Source organism: Schistocerca americana, chromosome 5 (assembly GCF_021461395.2).
Source record: "Schistocerca americana isolate TAMUIC-IGC-003095 chromosome 5, iqSchAmer2.1, whole genome shotgun sequence".
In the NCBI taxonomy this organism is placed as follows: domain Eukaryota; kingdom Metazoa; phylum Arthropoda; class Insecta; order Orthoptera; family Acrididae; genus Schistocerca; species Schistocerca americana.
This window is the reverse complement of record NC_060123.1, coordinates 278,412,388-278,421,305: the sequence shown is the minus strand read 5'-3', so window position 1 is coordinate 278,421,305 and position 8,918 is coordinate 278,412,388.

Genomic DNA, 8,918 nt, shown 5'->3' with positions numbered 1-8,918 from the left:
TAGTGCACAACAGACGTAAATGGATCCAGGTGTCACCTGCCAGACATAACAAGGGTCCCATATCATTCCAACCGCACTCGACCCATACCATTACGAGTCTCTACCAGCTTGAACAGTCCCATGCTGACATGCACAGTCCATTGCTTCATGAGGTTGTCTCCATACCCGTACACATCCATCCTCTCGATACAACTTGAAACGAGACTCGTCCGATCAGGCAACATGTTTCCAGTCGTCAACACTCCAATGTCTGTATTGACGCTCCCAGGCAAAGCGTAAAGCTTTTTGTCGTGCAGTCATCAAGGGTACACGAGTGGGCCTTCGGATCCGAAAGCCTATATCGATGACGCTTCGTTGAGTGGTTCGCACGCTGACACTTGCTGATGGCCCAGCACTGAAATCCGCAGCAATTTGTGCAAGGGTTGCACTTCTGTCACGATGAACTGTTCTCTTCAGTCGTCGTTGGTGTCCTTGCAGGATCATTTTCCGGCCGCAGCAATGTCGGAGATTTGATGTTTTACTGGATCCCTGATATTCACGGCACACTCGTAAAACGGTCGTACTGGAAAACCTCCACTTCATTGCCTTCTCGGAGATGCTGTGTCACACAGCTCGTGCGCCGACTACAACACCACGTTCAGACTTACTTAACTCTTGATAACCTGCCATTGTAGCAGCAGCAGCCGACCTAACAACTGCGCCAGACACTTGTTGTCTTCCCGACCGCAGCGCCGTATTCTGCCTGTTTACATCTCGGTATTTGAATACGCAACTCTATAATCGTTTCTTTGATGCTTCAGCGTATAAGAATTTTTTATATGATTGTAACGTGAAGGTTATTATTCATTGAATTGGCTTCCACTTATGACGCTTCTAATTCCCAAAACTTATATTTTCCAGCTCTCGTTTTTAGTAGTCCTCAGATGGAGAGTCCCAAGTTGCTGATCTCAGCTGAACCTCACAGACAAAAGATTCGGTGTCAAAATTATCCTTATCGTTAATGTGGGTGAAAATAACGACGTACGGGTGAACAGCAGGTAGCACTTGGCAAGTCTGCTGGGAGCCTGATGCAGGAGCGGTCATAAGCCTATGTAATGTTTCACTGGCAGCGCTGCCAGGCTGCAAGTCGTGCCCTCAGAACTTGGAGGCGGTGGCCTCTCTGCCGACACACAGGTGCGTCAGGCTTCATTGCATCCTATGCTTCTGTCTATCGGCTAGCATGATGACTTAGTAGATAGTGTCGGAAGTTCCATGCGGCTTTTCGCGGATGATGCTGTAGTATACAGAGAAGTTGCAGCATTAGAAAATTGTAGCGAAATACAGGAAGATCTGCAGCGGATAGGCACTTGGTGCAGGGAGTGGCAACTGACCCTTAACATAGACAAATGTAATGTATTGCGAATACATAGAAAGAAGGATCCTTTATTGTATGATTATATGATAGCGGAACAAACACTGGTAGCAGTTACTTCTGTAAAATATCTGGGAGTATGCGTACGGAACGATTTGAAGTGGAATGATCATATAAAACTAATTGTTGGTAAGGCGGGTACCAGGTTGAGATTCATTGGGAGAGTGCTTAGAAAATGTAGTCCATCAACAAAGGAGGTGGCTTACAAAACACTCGTTCGACCTATACTTGAGTATTGCTCATCAGTGTGGGATCCGTACCAGGTCGGGTTGACGGAGGAGATAGAGAAGATCCAAAGAAGAGCGGCGCGTTTCGTCACTGGGTTATTTGGTAACCGTGATAGCTTTACGGAGATGTTTAATAAACTCAAGTGGCAGACTCTGCAAGAGAGGCGCTCTGCATCGCGGTGTAGCTTGCTCGCCAGGTTTCGAGAGGATGCGTTTCTGGATGAGGTATCGAATATATTGCTTCCCCCTACTTATACTTCCCGAGGAGATCACGAATGTAAAATTAGAGAGATTAGAGCGCGCACGGAGGCTTTCAGACAGTCGTTCTTCCCGCGAACCATACGCGACTGGAACAGGAAAGGGAGGTAATGACAGTGGCACGTAAGGTGCCCTCCGCCACACACCGTTGGGTGGCTTGCGGAGTATCAATGTAGATGTAGATGTAGATGCTACAATTTCTGGGAACCAGCAGCCCATATGCTTCTGTCTATCGACAGGGCTACCGGGGCATCCTAGGGAGTAGGGCCGGAAATCGGCTAGCATGATGCTACAATTTCTGGGAACCAGCAGCCCAGCTGAGGAGAGCTTAAGCCATCCCGTATTCATAGCGCTGCGACCGCTCAGGTCCGTCACTGTATCCTCACAAGCCCGCCTCAGCGAAAATAAATTCACTAATCTTCCCCCCAGAAACCAGTAACGACGCATTTCCTTTCAATTCAGCTACGGATCTTAAGCTGCCAGTTTAACTCATTATCGCAAAGCGACGTATGTGATTATACTATCACAGAAAAATCTACCCGATAGAGATCGGAGAGGAGTGTGATGCCTCGGCAGTGACAATCGGTTTCAAACCAGACTGCACACGGTAATGTCAGTGAATGCAGATCCATATCAAACAGTCTCCGAGCGAAGGTTACAAAAGGAACTCCATGCAATGGACGTTCAGATCCGTGTACATCGTAAAAGGCCTTTTCCCGGAGTGGCACAAAAGAGTTGCTTGTTCCAGTGGGCCACACGTAACAGGAAACTGGAGGATGTAGTGTGAACTGACGATTTTTCCTCGTTTCAAAAGTTAACAAGGGGTCGAGTGCAGCGCTTGCTCAGTGAAGTGCTTAACCCAAGGTTTGCAGAGGATGTAGTGCTGGGCTCATGTGGTTCTTTGATGTTTCTTGGTGTTTTTCCTACCATAACTTGGGGCCACTCACTTAGGTCACTGTAAACTATCAACCACTTCAGAATTATAGGTAACCATCTTTGCGCTTTCCTCTGTATTACACACCCTCATTACGATTACGCTGTCTTCCCGTCTTCCAAAGCGTAAATAAGCCGTCTTGACTGGTTTGTCGAACAGTCTTAAGGCGCTCAGTCCGGAACCGCGCGACTGCTACGGTCGCAGGTTCGAATCCTGCCTCGGGCATGGATGTGTGTGATGTCCTTAGGTTAGTTAGGTTTAAGTAGTTCTAAGTTCTAGGGGACTGATGACCACAGATGTTAAGTCCCATAGTGCTCAGAGCCATTTGAACCATTTGAATTTGTCGAACAATCAGACACCTAGTCGCACTTCGACTGGACCGATGAATCATTCGATCTTATTTGAAATTAATTGTAAGCGATCTGGATCGCAAGTCACGTATATTAAAAGGTGATCTGTTTCAAACATCACATGGACAATGGCTGTGCCTGGAGCAGGAACCGCTAAACTACTGAAAGCTGTTGACTACTGACATTCAGCGGTTGCTGCTCCATGCACAGCCACTCTCCATCAATACGGCTGAAGTACTGAGGATGACCATGTGATTACCGAATCCGGTCACCTTTTAATATACGTGCCTTGCGATCTAGGCTGCTTTATAATTAATTTCACATATTGCTTTACAGTATGATCACTGACATTCTCTAACAATACTTTTAAAAATAATTCATTCGATCTTACTCGATAGAAATGTCTGGAACTGAATAAGCTGGAGGAATGTTGGAGTCAACACTCCACAATTTGGAATTAACTTAAGGGAACATATCTGAATAAGTGGTTTCATATGAATGTGGTACAACCGAAAAAAACTTGTTGGGCTCCTTCCTAGGTTAACTGAGGCTATTATCAAAGCAAGAAGCGATGCTGTATTTACATACTGGCTCCTGCGACTATTTAACTTTTTGTCCGGTGTTCTTATTTTCTTTACAAAGCTACGATGCGGCACTGAATCAATAAATCCTCGAAACCCTGAAAATCAAGGTAGTTTATTGTATTTACTGCAATAAGGATATCATGTTCGAAGAAAGCCAATCGAGTATCAAGTGAGCGATGTTTTTGAAACCTATGGTGATTTCTATGAGGAAGGTTGTATTTTTCTACGAAGACCATAATCATAAATAAAGGAAGGAAGTGTAGCGTTTCGTGTTCTCTCCACGTCTAAGTCTAGAGACGGATCAGTAGCTCAGGTTGGGCAAGAAGGTGGAAGGAAATCTGCAGACAGATAAAAAATTCACCCAGTAAAATTTGCGACCATACAGAAATCTGAAATTTTGCGTCCAGTATTCCTGGAAACTACCTCCTTTCTAATTCCTCATCTTCCTGTACTTTCAGGATTTACATCCACCAGTAAACTCCCTATGAGTCACGTTCTACCTCCATTCCAAAAGTTGTCGTAAAACGGAGCTTGGACAACCACTATTTGTACGACTTTCGCCTGTCACCCGCAGTGAAGTGCAAATGACAAGCAACCCAAATATCCTTTGTCCGGAAGAAGAGTGCGCCAGCAATGGGCCATATACCGTTCTAAGAAGTACTCTCCGACACACGCATATTCCTCTGGTTCTGGTTGTTTTAACATATATATCAAGTGTACTCTGTTGTTTGAAAGTACATCTTAATATGTATCTTTATAACGCTCATACAGGATGTCTCACCTATGTGAAGTCAGGCGCGTTTTCTCCAGCATTTCAGCAGATATTTACTATTTAGATTTTGCAGTGTGCAGCTGGAATCAGCCAAATAAAGTCTTCCATATGACTCACAGTGCCGACTGAAAGCGTCGGTTTGTTTTCCGTTACGAACACAGTGATTTTTAAAATGAAACTTTACGGGCCCGTTTTATAGTTCAGTCCCAGATTGGTCTAGATCGATATCTGTTTTATGAATACGTATTACTTAACAGAGACAGTAGAATGACCAGTACTCCAGGAACGACAGCTCTGCCCTGGTCCACGCTGACTGCTACCGCCAAGCATGCAGAGTTTCAGAGTCGCTGCCGGATTGCAGTTTATTCTTCGTGTATTACTGTCCATGCTAATACCTATCGCTAAAACGAATGTCGTACTAGGCTAAACTTGGACCAATCTATGAAATGGATACGTAAAATAACAATTTAAAAATTATTTTGTTTGCAGAATTTTATAATATAAAGAAACTGCTTTGTTACTTTGAAGTCGCATAAAGAGGGCGCACAAGTGTAGCACTGGGACTGGAGGGGGAGAAGCTTATTTTACCTTTAAACATGCATACTCCTGGCCTTTTCGTTGGAATGGCAACGTATCTCATGTACATTGCATACATAATATGCTGATCCTCTGGAATAGATCATATTTTATTCTTTATTGATTTTGAAGTATGCTTTATCGTGCATGGAAGATACGATTTTTAAATTTCATGCTTATAATTTGCTTTTTATGTTTTCCGTCGTAGTTTCTGAAGATATGCTAGTATTACGAGCAGAGTTCATTAAGTAAAGCAACAATTTATTTTAAAGCAAGTTTTTTTTTTTTTAAGGGATAGCAGTACACCATAGTATTCTCCACTCTTTTGGTTACAAAACTCTACTTCTCAAAAGAATCTTCGTTCACCTCACTGGGAGGGCTTATATGCCCGCATGGTACCACTGTACTGGTCGGCGTCGAAACCAACGTCTTGCCGCATCAATAACCTCTCCATCATCCATATACTTTAAAGTCTACGTACAGCGCTGCCACATGTCAGAACATCACGAAACTATAGGAGCTGATGCGCGAATATTTCACGACGTCCTACAAGAAATATTGCATTGGTTCAACCGAAATTGGCCATGGAAAAAAGCAGTTGCATTACTCACTGAACGCCCCGCGTAAAAATTTTAGAATTGTATCTGATGGAATATGAAATAAATTATGATCACTTCCAATTACCAAAACTTTGTCGTTGCACTTCTTTTTTGATATCTCCAACCCGCTTCATATAGTTATTGCAAAATACAGCACGTAAGTGCCCTCTGCTCCTCTACCTGTTTGTGGACCTTTCCCCACCGTATTTGGATGCAGATTTCACTGGGCGCAGTTTACAGGGCACCGAAAGAGGCTGTATCAATTTGAAACAAACTATTCTGCTATCTGCCTTAAGCGATTTGAGGAAATGACAGAAAATCTACATCTGCATGGTCGAACGGGGTTCTGAGCCGACGACCTCCGAACGCGAGCCTTTGGGGGTTGGGGTTGTTTGGAGGAAGAGACCAAACAGCGAGGTCATCGGTTTCATCGGGTTAGGAAGGAAGTCGTCCGTGCCCTTTCAGAGGAACCATCTCAGCATTTTCCTGGAGCGATTTAGGGAAATCACGGAAAACCTAAATCAGGATGGCCGGACGCGGGATTGAACCGTCGTCCTCCCGCGAGCCTTTGTTCTTACTATAGCGCCACATCGTTCGGTAAAACATACCAAGAGCTTTTTGGGAGGGGGTAGGGTGTTGCGTTGTTCTCGGGGTTAGTATCGGACAGCACACTGTATCGCACAAGAGCTGTTTGTAGACTCTACTGCTAATGACAGCGCTCAACACTCCACTGCTCCACTGTGGATGAACAAATCCGTTCATCCCATTTCGAATATTAAGAACCCGTGTTTCGATGTGGCAACAACTTATTTGTTCCTGCTGAATTTGTCGATGCATAAACGTGACTTAGAGTGTTGCGATTTGTTTGCAAGTAGCTAATAGTCCATTTTTATTAACTACCAGACGCAGAATAGCCTAACAAAAGTGAGAATGTTCTGCAAACACAAAATACTCATAGATAGTTTGAAGCACAAAGTTTATATATGAAATTTTGCTACAACTTTGCACTCATGTTTCGTCACAATATTAAAAGGAAAATTACTCCTGCGCATCAAGCAATTTTTGTGCGTTATATGTGTTATACACACGCCTTTTTTGAAAAGTAGGACTACTGTTATCGTAGGAATTTTAAAAATTGAAATAAAAATAAATTGCCAGAAAAAAATCTTTTGTAATTACGTCACATGACAGAAATTAGGAAACGACCAAAAGCTAATATAGATTTTTAGAAAAAACAACTGAACAGAGAATTATGGGCTGCTATTCTCCTCATTCATTTTCCTCTTCCCCTGTGTGTGTTGTGTGCCATTCGAAAAGTGTCTTATAAAACTTCGTGTGTCCTACCGGAATACTTTGTGCAAGCTTTTGCACATCCTTCACTTTTTTATCGTTACTGGAACACTATCAGTGGTGTTCGCTTTCTCAAAAGACAGACTCGGAGAGATATTGTACCCTTTGCGAAAAAACGTGTGCTTGTCTTGTCAGTCGATATATCATAAGTAACTACATTCTCTTTCATATCTGAGTTTTATTCAATATGCATCAACGTAGACAATACATGTTTTGCAGAAAGGGAACAGCTGTGCTAGATAAATTATGTCCATTGTGCATATTTGGAGATTATGAACAGTCAAGGAACTCGTGTACCAGTGGGTATACGCGTGATCCAAGTGGCTGAGTACAAAATATATATAGGTTGATTTATTTCAACGAAGAAGACAGCACCCAGCCATTACTGATTTTTTACGTAAATAGCACCATAACCGGCTTCGAAGCGACAGGTTCATCTTGAAACGGATGTTCATATTAAGATACACATCTGCTGAGTCAACGTAAGTTTTTCCGTCTTTATTTCCCCTTGTGGTGAAAGATTTTTGGGATGGTGATGCCCTACTGTAAGAAACCATGTCAGGAACGGCCTTTCTAACGCAACTATTCTGCATAATTATCAAACACAATGTTAAGAAATATTTCGATCGTTATGAAGAGTAGGGACCTTAAATATTTCGTTTCTCAATCGGTTTTTGCCGTAGGGTACCACCGTACCAAGAATCTTTCACTACAAGGGGGAGCAAAGGGCCAAAAACTTACGTAAACTTCAACAGATGTGCATCTTGATGTGAAGGGCCGTCTGAAGATGGACTTCTCGGATTGAAACCGGTACGGCGTTATTTACGTAAATAAACAGCATCATCAGCAGTTGCAGGTTTGCGTCTTCTTCATTAAGTAATGTATCATAGTGCTGTTAATGTGAAGACTGACGCAATATAGCATTCAGAAAATACTACAATATCGAACAAGCTTACGTACTGCATACCACCTGACTGTTCCCTGTAGCCAGGTGTCCTGACTCGCTACACAGTGCCATTAGAGTGGTCTGGAGAAGAGGAAGCACCTCGTAATTTGTTCGCTGAACTGTGTCACTTGTCCACAGTCGAAGCAGACGATTGCGACGTAAGCGCCCGAAGCTCGTTAGAACGGAAAGCGACACAGGTGTCGGGGAGCCGGTGCGAAACAAACGCGCGGCGCTCATTAAGGCGGCCCTGAATCATCGCGGCCTTCCCGCCGTGTCCTGCGCTGTTTTGTCGCCGCCTCCCCCTGCTCACGTCGTGTGGGGGTCGGCGTTGTAAACAGGCCGGGGGTGCGCCGCTTCCGGTCCCGTTACACTGCGGCCGAGCGACCACCTGTCTGCCTTCCGGCCATCCGGCGAGGCCCGCCTGGCTCAATCACGGCAACCCTTGTGGCAGAGCTTTCTCCCCGATAGCCACCTGCGCTCCGTAATTATAGAATTAGGGACGCCGCCACAGCCCTCGGCATAGGGGTGGTTTCCACGGACAAAAAATTTGTGTAGGGCTCTCCACTCAGTGATGATAGCTACACCGTCTGGCCTTTGCTGAGGGTGGCTCCATTCTATCACCGACAGCGCTGCTTCCGTGGTATAGTTTCCGAGTTTCATTTGTAAGGTTGCTGTTGTTGCCACTCGTTTTGCTATTTGGGGAGCAAAATAACTGATGACGGTCGAAGTAGGGAGGATATAAAATGTAAACTGGCAATGGCAAGGAAAGCGTTTCTGAAGAAGAGAAATTTGTTAACATCGAGTATAGATTTAAGTGTCAGGAAGTCGTTTCTGAAAGTATTTGTATGGGTGTAGCCTTGTATGGAAGTGAAACATGGACTATAAATAGTTTGGACAAGAAGAGAATAGAA